This window comes from Schistocerca serialis, chromosome 2 (genome assembly GCF_023864345.2).
Source record: "Schistocerca serialis cubense isolate TAMUIC-IGC-003099 chromosome 2, iqSchSeri2.2, whole genome shotgun sequence".
NCBI lineage: Eukaryota > Metazoa > Arthropoda > Insecta > Orthoptera > Acrididae > Schistocerca > Schistocerca serialis.
In genome coordinates this window covers 192,395,381-192,404,776 of record NC_064639.1, presented here as the reverse complement: position 1 = coordinate 192,404,776, position 9,396 = coordinate 192,395,381, and the positions used below count along the sequence as shown (strand labels likewise).

Here is a 9,396-nt window from a genome sequence, read left to right as displayed (position 1 = left end):
CAACGGAGAGCAGCGCGTTTCGTTACAGGATCGTTTAGTAATCGCGAAAGCGTTATTGATTTGATAAACTCCAGTGGAAGACTCTGCAAGAGAGACGCTCAGTAGTTCGGTACGGGCTTTTGTTGAAGTTTCGAGAACATACCTTCACCGAGGAGTCAATCAGTATATTGCTCCCTTCTACGTATATTTCGCGAGGAGACCATGAGGATAAAATCAGAGAGATTAGAGCCCACGCTGAGGCATACCGACAATCTTTCTTTCCACGACAATACGAGACTGGAATAGAAGGGAGAACCGATAGAGGTATTCAAGGTACCCTCCGCCACACCCCGTCAGGTGGCTTGCGAAGTATGGATGTAGATGTAGATGTAGATGGTGAAAGTGTACGGTCTATAGCAAAATGGCGGTATCCGAAACTGGTGGCAAGGCAATTGTGTAGCACAATGGGCCATAGATGACAGGGGTGAAGGATGGCTGCAGAGATGTGTATGGGTGAACAGGCCCGCAACTGTTGAGCAACTGACTGCCCAGATGAACCAAGTGGTTACCAACAGTGTTTCCTCAATGATCATTCAGCGAACGTTGCTGTGTATAGGACTCTGTGGCAGACACCTGGTTCGTGCACCCTTACTGTCTGCTGTTCATTATCGACGAAAGAAGGAATTTGCGTGCCAGTACCGCATCTTGACGTCCACTGAGTGGCGAAAGGTGGTCTTTTTACATGAATCACGCTTTACGCTCCATCAGAAAGATGGCCATTGATGTGTAAGGCCCTGCAACAATTGTCGGAAGATCCAGGCTAGAGGATGAAACATTATGTTCTTGGAAATGCGTTCGTGGCATTCCGTTGGTGATGTCGTCATTCTGGAAGGCACAATGGACCAACACAAGTATGGATCTATCCTCGAGGACCATGTCCAACTCTACATGCAGTTTGCTCCATCCTCGGCATGGTGGCATCTTGCAGTAGGACAACGCAACATGTCACGCATTCACAGTGCACGTGCGTGGTTGGAAGAGCCCCAGGATCAGTTTACTATATTCCACTGGCCGCCAAATTCCCCGGTTTTAAACCCAGGTGAGAATCTGGGGAAGCACCTCAATCGGTTTGTTCGCGTCATGGATTCACAACCGAGAATCCTTGAGAAACTGATCACGACTTTGGAATCGGCATGGCTCCGGTTCTCTGTTTGTACCTTCTAGATCCCCACTGACTCTCTTACGGCATGTCTCGCAGCTTTTCGCACTGCGAAGGCCTTTCACAGGTAGTCATATTCACTGACTTGACCAAGTATGCAGAAATATGACTAATGCACACTTCGTCGATCACTTCATCAACAGTCACTCGACTGTTAGTCAAATTCAGGTCACGGAATTTCTCAATGTTGTTGCCAGTGGTAGATGTGGCTGGGCATCTTGCTCTTCCTTTGGGCCTTTATGTCTGTTCAGCCCCTTTTGAATTGTTCGGTCCATTAGTACACACTTCGTTCTTTCTAAGAGAACTAATAGTCCTGAACAATAAAAACATTTTCACATATACAGTAAGTCACCTGTTACTTGGCTTTACATGACAGTATTTATTGCTCCATATTTCGCGGGTTTTTGTCAACCACACTCACCCACTGACATGCACCACGGCTGGACTACCTTACTAACAGGCAAATTGCATTCATAATATACTTAATGAGATATACGTCGGTATGCATCTCATATCTAGAATGGTATTCATGCTTTCTCCCATGCCATATATTCTGAGGTGGGCAATGCCAGATTTCTCAGCCAGTAAATTTATAAAATTAGTATATCATATCCTTCCATAATAAGAGAAATAAATTTATGTAGTTGCTTTTTTGCGTCTACGAAAAAAGTCACATGCTGGTGTGTCGTGAAAGCTTGAAACGTACTTCAGTGTGCCCCAAAGGAGAAAATATTGAGAAAAGAGGTTCTAGCATACCGTTTTGGACCCTGTTAGACAAGATACGTAATTTACCTGTTCACCTGCATCTACAGTCTGTAAGATACCATACTTGTACGTGAATAAAACAAGCTTTGCTGCACAGGAGTGGTTATTCCTGAATCGGTGTTCATTCTTAGAGAGCAGGTTCATTTTGTTTTTCAAGAGCTTAATATTTGAGCTTAAAGAATGCAATAGGGCCCTGGTCTGTAACTCTACGCATTCGTTTATTTGCCTTCTTATAAATAGACGGGTTGTGTTATTTTCCAGTCTCAAGGGTATAGGCGACGATCCTGTTAGGAGTGAAGCATAACATTGAAAGATATCTGGACTTTTAGATGTAAAAGATTAGATGAATTTAAACTGAATGGTTTGGATGATGATGATGTTGGTTTGTGGAGCGCTCAACATCATGGTAATCAGCGCCCGTACAAGTTCCAATCTTTCCATTTCCAGTCTCACCACTACCCAAATGATGATGAGGACAATACAAACACACAGTCGCCAGGTGGACAAAATCCCCGACCCCGCCGGGAATCGAATGCGCGACTCCGTGACCCAGAGGCAGTAACACTACCCACTAGACCACGAGATACGGAGTGGATTACAGGTTTACCGGTTAATTCTTAAAGAGCACTCTCTCACCATGTCAGTTTTCGACAAAATACCCTAGAGTTAAGTAATTTACTAGACCTGGTTGAAGAGATTTTTGTTAGGAGCATGTCTCATATACGATCCGTTGCATAGGTGATTTATTATAATTCAGTCAGTTTGGTGCTCGAGACTGACAGCTCGATTTGATTTTATGTGTGTTATCATTCGCCTAAAGCTGGCAGTGGCCGCTCTCGGGACGCTGCCCGTTGTGTTTGGTGAGGCTTCTTCTAGCAGTGAGCTGAGGCTCACGTGGAGTCGGCCCTCGAAGCGAAACTGCGAAGTTATGGCCGATGGCTGTGACTTGTTGTCGGCATAAGTCAGTGTTCATCTGAGGACTTTCTTGCAGAGCCCATAAGGAGTGTATGTGGTAACGCTGATGTCCGAGTCTGGTATGAGTAAAGGGTAAATATCATTCTCACTCAGCTATGGACAGCCTGTGTATCCTCTTGCTGGGCATCACTTGTGGATTACATGACGCGATGGTGCCTTGATACAGCAGGATCATTTCTGCACCTTCATCTATTTATACATTTACTTAGATACTTGGAAAGCCACCGTACGGTGCGTGGCCGAGGGTACCCTGTACCACTACTAGTAATTTCCTTCACTGTTCCACTCGCAAATAGAGCGAGAGAAAAACGATTGTCTATATGCCTCCGTATGAACCCTAATTTCTCGAATCTTATCTTCGTGGCCATTAGGCGCAGTGTATGTTGGTGGCGGTAGAATCGTTCGGCAGTCAGCTTCTCTAAATTCTCTGCGTGGTGTTTCCCGATAAGAACGCCGCTTCCCTTTTGAGTTCCTGAAGCACCTTCCAAACACATACGTTTTGTTTGAACCCACTGGTAAGAAATCTAACAGCCCACCTCTGAATTGCGTCGATGTCTTCCTTCACCCCGACGTGGTACAGATCCCAAACACTCGCCCAGTACTCAAGAATAGGTGAACCATCTTTCCTAAACCGGCCGGGCGAGCGGTTCTAGGCGCTACAGTCTGGAACCGCGTGACCGCTACGGTCGCAGGTTCGAATCCTGCCTCGGGCATGGATGTGTGTGATGTCCTTAGGTTAGTTAGGTTTAAGTAGTTCTAAGTTCTAGGGGACTGATGACCGCAGCAGTTAAGTCCCATAGTGCTCAGAGCCATCTTTCCTAAAATGCTCCCAATAAAATGAAGTCGACAATTCGCCCTCACTACCACAGCTCTCACATGCTCGTTCCATTTCATATCCCTTTGCAGTGTTACGCCCAGATATTTAAATGACGTGACTGTGTGAAGCAGTACACTACTAAAGATGTATCCGAACATTACGGTTTTTTTCTACTTATCAGCATTAACTTCCATTTTTCCGCATCACATTAACTGGAAATTTTGTCTAAGTCGTCTTGTATCTTCCTAGAGTCACTCAACTACAAGGCCTTACCGCACACCACTGCATCTTCAGCAAACAACTGCCGACTGCAGCCCACCCTGTCCGCCAAATCATTTATGTGTGTAGAGAACAGTCTTACCACACTACCCTGGGGCACTCCTGACGATACACTTGTCTCTGATGAACATGCGACGTCGACGACAACGTATTGGGCCCTACACTACTTGCCATTAAAATTGCTACACCACGAAGATGACGTGCTACAGACGCGAAATTTAACCGACAGGAAGAATATGCTGTGATATCCAAATGATTAGCTTCTCAGAGCATTCACACAAGGTTGGCGCCGGTGGCGACACCTACAACGTGCTGATATGAGGAAAGTTTCCGACCGATTTCTCATACACAGACAGCAGTTAAGCGGCGTTGGCTGGTGAAACGTTGTTGTCATGCCTCCTGTAAGGAGGAGAAATGCGAACCATAATGTTTCCGACTTTGATAAATGTCGGATTGTAGCCCATCGCGATTGCGGTTTATCGTGTCGCGACATTACTGCTCGCGTTGGTCGTGATCCAATGACTGTTAGCAGAATATGGAATCGGTGGTTCAGCAGGGTAATACGGAACGCCGTACTGGATCCCAACGGCCTCGTATTACTAGCAGTCGAGATGACAGGCATCTTATCCGCATGGCTGTAACGGATCGTGCAGCCACGTCTCGATCCCTGAGTCAACAGATGGGGACGTTTGCAAGACAACAACTATCTGCACGAACGGTTCGACGACGTTTGCAGCAGCATGGACTATCAGCTCGGAGACCGTGGCTGCGGTTACCCTTGACGCTGCATCACAGACAGGCGTGCCTCCGATGGTGTACTCAACAACGAACCTGGGAGCACGAATGGCAAACCGTCATTTTTTCGGATGAATCCAGGTTCTTTTTACAACATCAAGATGCTAGCATCCGTGATTGGTGACATCGCGGTGAACGCACATTAGAAGCGTGTATTCGTCATCGCCATACTGGCGTATCACCCGACATGATGGTATGGGGTACCATTGGTTACACGTCTCGGTCACCTCTTGTTCACGTTGACGGCACTTTGAACAGCGGACGTTACATTTCAGAAGTGTTACGACCCGTGGCTCTACCCTTCATTCGATCCCTGCGAAACCCTACATTTCAGCAGGATAATGCACGACCGCATGTTGCAGGTCCTGTACGGGCCTTTCTGGAAACAGAAAATGTTCGACTGCTGCCCTGGCCAGCACATTCTCCAGATCTCTCACCAACTGAAAACGTCTGGTCAATGGTGGCCGAGCAACTGGCTAGTCACAATATGCCAGTCACTACTCTTGATGAACTGAGGTATCGTGTTGAAGCTGCATGGGCAGCTGTACCTGTGCTCGCCATCCAAGTTCTGTTTGACTCAATGGCCCGGCGTATCAAGGCCATTATTATGGCCAGAGATGGTTGTTCTGGGTACTAATATCTCAGGATCTCTGCACCCAAATTGCGTGAAAACGTAGTCACATGTCTGTCCTAATATAATATATTTGTCCAATGAATACCCGTTTATCATCTGCATTTCTTCTTGGTGTAGCAATTTTAATGGCCAGTAGTGTATTACCTGTTGTTGTTGTGGTCTTCAGTCCTGAGACTGGTTTGATGCAGCTCTCCACGCTACTCTATCCTGTGCAAGCTTCTTCATCTCCCAGTACCTCCTGCAACCTACATCCTTCTGAATCTGCTTGGTGTATTCATCTCTTGGTCTCCCTCTACGATTTATACCCTCCACGCTGCCCTCCAATGCTAAATTGGTGATCCCTTGATGCCTCAGAACATGTTCTACCAATCGATCCCTTCTTCTAGTCAAGTTGTGCCACAAACTTCTCTTCTCCGCAATCCTACCCGATACCTCCTCATTAGTTATGTGATCTACCCATCTAATCTTCAGCATTCTTCTGTAGCACCACATTTCGAAAGCTTCTATTCTCTTCTTGTCCAAACTATTTATCGTCCATGTTTCACTTCCATACATGGCTACACTCCATACAAATACCCTCAGAAACGACTTCCTGACACTTAAATCGATACTCGACGTTAACAAATTTTTCTTCATCAGAAACGCTTTTCTTGCCATTGCCAGTCTACATTTGATATCCTCTCTACTTCGACCATCATCAGTTATTTTGCTCCCCAAACAGCAAAATTCCTTTACTACTTTAAGTGTGTCATTTCCTAATCTAATACCCTCAGCATCTCCCGAATTAATTCGACTTCATTCCATTATCCTCGTTTTGCTTATGTTGATGTTCATCTAATATCCTCCTTTCAAGACGCTATCCATTCCGTTCAACTGCTCTTCCAAGTCCTTTGCTGTCTCTGACAGAATTACAATGTCATTGGCGAACCTCAAGGTTTTTATTTCTTCTCCATAGATTTTAATACCTACTCCGCATTTTTCTTTTGTTTCCTTCACTGCATGCTCAATATACAGATTGAATAACATCGGGGACAGGCTACAACCCTGTCTCACTCCCTTCCCAACCACTGCTTCCCTTTCATGCCCCTCAACTCTTATAACAGCAATTTTGGTTTTGTACAAATTGTAAACAGCCTTTCGTTCCCTGTATTTTATCCTTGCCACCTTCAGAATCTGAAAGAGAGTATTCCAGTCAACATTGTCAAAAGCTTTCTCTAAGTCTACAAATGCTAGAAACGTAGGTTTGCCTTTCCTTAATCTAGCTTCCAAGATAAGGCGTAGGGTCAGTATTGCCTCACATGTTCCAATATTTCTGCGGAATCCAAACTGATCTTCCCCGAGGTCGGCTTCTACTAGTTTTTCCATTCGTCTGTAAAGAATTCGCGTTAGTATTTTGCAGCCGTGACTTATTAAACTGATAATTCGGTAATTTTCACATCTGTCAACACCTCCCTTTTTTGGGATTGGTATTATTATATTCTTCTTGAAGACTGAGGGTATTTCGCCTGTCTCATACATCATGCTCACCAGATGGTAGAGTTTTGTCAGGACTGGCTCTCCCACAGCTGTCAGTAGTTCTAATGGAATGTTATCTACTCCCGGGGCCTTGTTTCGACTCAGGTCTTTCAGTGATCTGTCAAACTCTTCACGCAGTATCATATCTCCCATTCCATCTTCATCTACATCCTCTTCCATTTCCATAATATTGTCCTCAAATACATCGCCCTTGTATAGACCCTCTATATACTCCTTCCACCTTTCTACTTTCCCTTCTTTGCTTAGATCTGGGTTTCCATCTGAGCTCTTGATATTCATGCAAGTGGTTCTCTTTTCTCCAAAGGTCTCTTTAATGTTCCTGTAGGCAGTATCTATCTTACCCCTAGTGAGATAAGCGTCTACATCCTTACATTTGTCCTCTAGCCATCCCTGCTTAGCCATTTTGCACTTCCTGTCGATCTCATTTTTGAGACGTTTGTATTCCTTTTTGCCTGCTTCATTTACTGCATTTTTATATTTTCTCCTTTCATCGATTAAATTCAATATTTCTTCTGTTACCCAAGGATTTCTACTAGCCCTCGTCTTTTTACCTACTTGATCCTCTGCTGCCTTCACTATTTCATTCCTCAAAGCTACCCATTCTTCTTCTACTGTATTTCTTTCCCCCGTTCCTGTCAATTGTTCCCTTATGCTCTCCCAGAAACTCTGTACAACCTCTGGTTCTTTCAGTTTATCCAGGTCCCATCTCCTTAAATTCCCACCTTTTTGCAGTTTCTTCAGTTTTAATCTACAGTTCATAACCAATAGATTGTGGTCAGAGTCCACATCTGCCCCTGGAAATGTCTTACAATTTAAAACCTGGTTCCTAAATCTCTGTCTTACCATTATATAATCTATCTGAAACCTGTCAGTATCTCACGGTTTCTTCCATGTATACAGCCTTCTTTCATGATTCTTGAACCAAGTGTTAGCTATGATTAAGTTGTGCTCTGTGCAAAATTCTACCAGGCGGCTTCCTCTTTCATTTCTTACCCCCAATCCATATTCACCTACTACGTTTCCTTCTCTCCCGTTTCCTACGACCGAATTCCAGTCACCCATGACCATTAAATTTTCGTCTCCCTTCGCTATCTGAATAATTTCTTTCATTTCATCATACATTTCTTCAATTTCTTCGTCATCTGCAGAGCTAGTTGGCATATAAACTTATACTACTGTAGTAGGCGTGGGCTTCGTGTCTATCTTGGCCACAATAATGCGTTCACTATGCTGTTTGTAGTAGCTTTTCCGCACTCCTATTTTTTTATTCATTATTATACCTACTCCTGCATTACCCCTATTTGACTTTGTAATTATAACTCTGTATTCGCCTGACCAAAAGTCTTGTTCCTCCTGCCAGCGAACTTCACTAATTCCCACTATTTCTAACTTTAACCTATCCATTTCCCTTTTTAAATTTTCTAACCTACCTGCCCGATTAAGGGATCTGACATTCCACTTACCTAAGAAGTGTATATCTGTGAACTCATTCCATAACTCGTATGTTCGTTAACATCCTGCAGTGGGGCACCTTGTCACCTTGTCAAACGTTTTCCGGAAATCTAGAAATATGGCATCTGCCTGTTGCTCTTCCTACACAGTTCGCAGTATATCATGTGAGACAAGGACAAGCTTAGTTTCGCATAAGCGGTGCTTTCTAAAAGTATGCTGATTCGTGGACGTAAGCTTCTCAGTGTTAAGAAAGTTTATTACATCTAATTGAAATGTGTTCAAAGGGTTCTGCAGCAGACCGAAGTTAGGGTTATTGGTCTGTAATTTTGTGTGTCCGTTCTTCTACCCTTCTTATACACCGAAATTAGAATTAGATTAATACCTTCAGTTGCTGACGGCGTTGATATATATTCACGGGGACAGGTGAAACATGTGTGCCCCGACCGGGACTCGAACCCGGGATCTCCTGCTTACATGGCAGACGCTCTATCTATCTGAGCCACCGAGGGCACAGAGGATAGTGCGACTGCAGGGACTATCTCGCGCACGCCTCCCGTTAGAACCACATTCTCACCTTGTATGTCCACACGCTACATTGGTAGTGTCCCACTCCAACATACTCATTGCTCGTGGAAGACATTCTTACCAAGTCCCGTAAGAGTTCGGGGAATATGTGTGCATCCGCACAGTAGAAGAAGGTCATGTCCGGTATTGCCAGAAGTATATACTTACATGGATATGGTGTCTGTTCTTTCGGACATGTCTTATATACTGTTCGACGTCCAACGTAGTTGTCTGTTTTGGGAGGAAGTGTGACTTGGTACACTCTGCGGTACGGTGGCCGCAGATGAGGGGCTCATATGCGGAAACTGTTAACGCAAACCGCTGGATGCATCGTTTTGTAGGGTACTATTTGCAGAAGGTGAGCATCGCGTGCGTTCGATG

General features: G+C 44.7%; 1 non-coding gene across 1 annotated transcript; it reads right to left on the bottom strand.

Annotated features, from left to right (window-relative positions):
* Positions 1-8,886: 8,886 nt before the first annotated feature.
* Trnat-ugu (transfer RNA threonine (anticodon UGU)) lies at positions 8,887-8,961 on the bottom strand. The gene has a single exon. It is a non-coding gene; the product is annotated as a tRNA-Thr (tRNA).
* Positions 8,962-9,396: the final 435 nt, after the last annotated feature.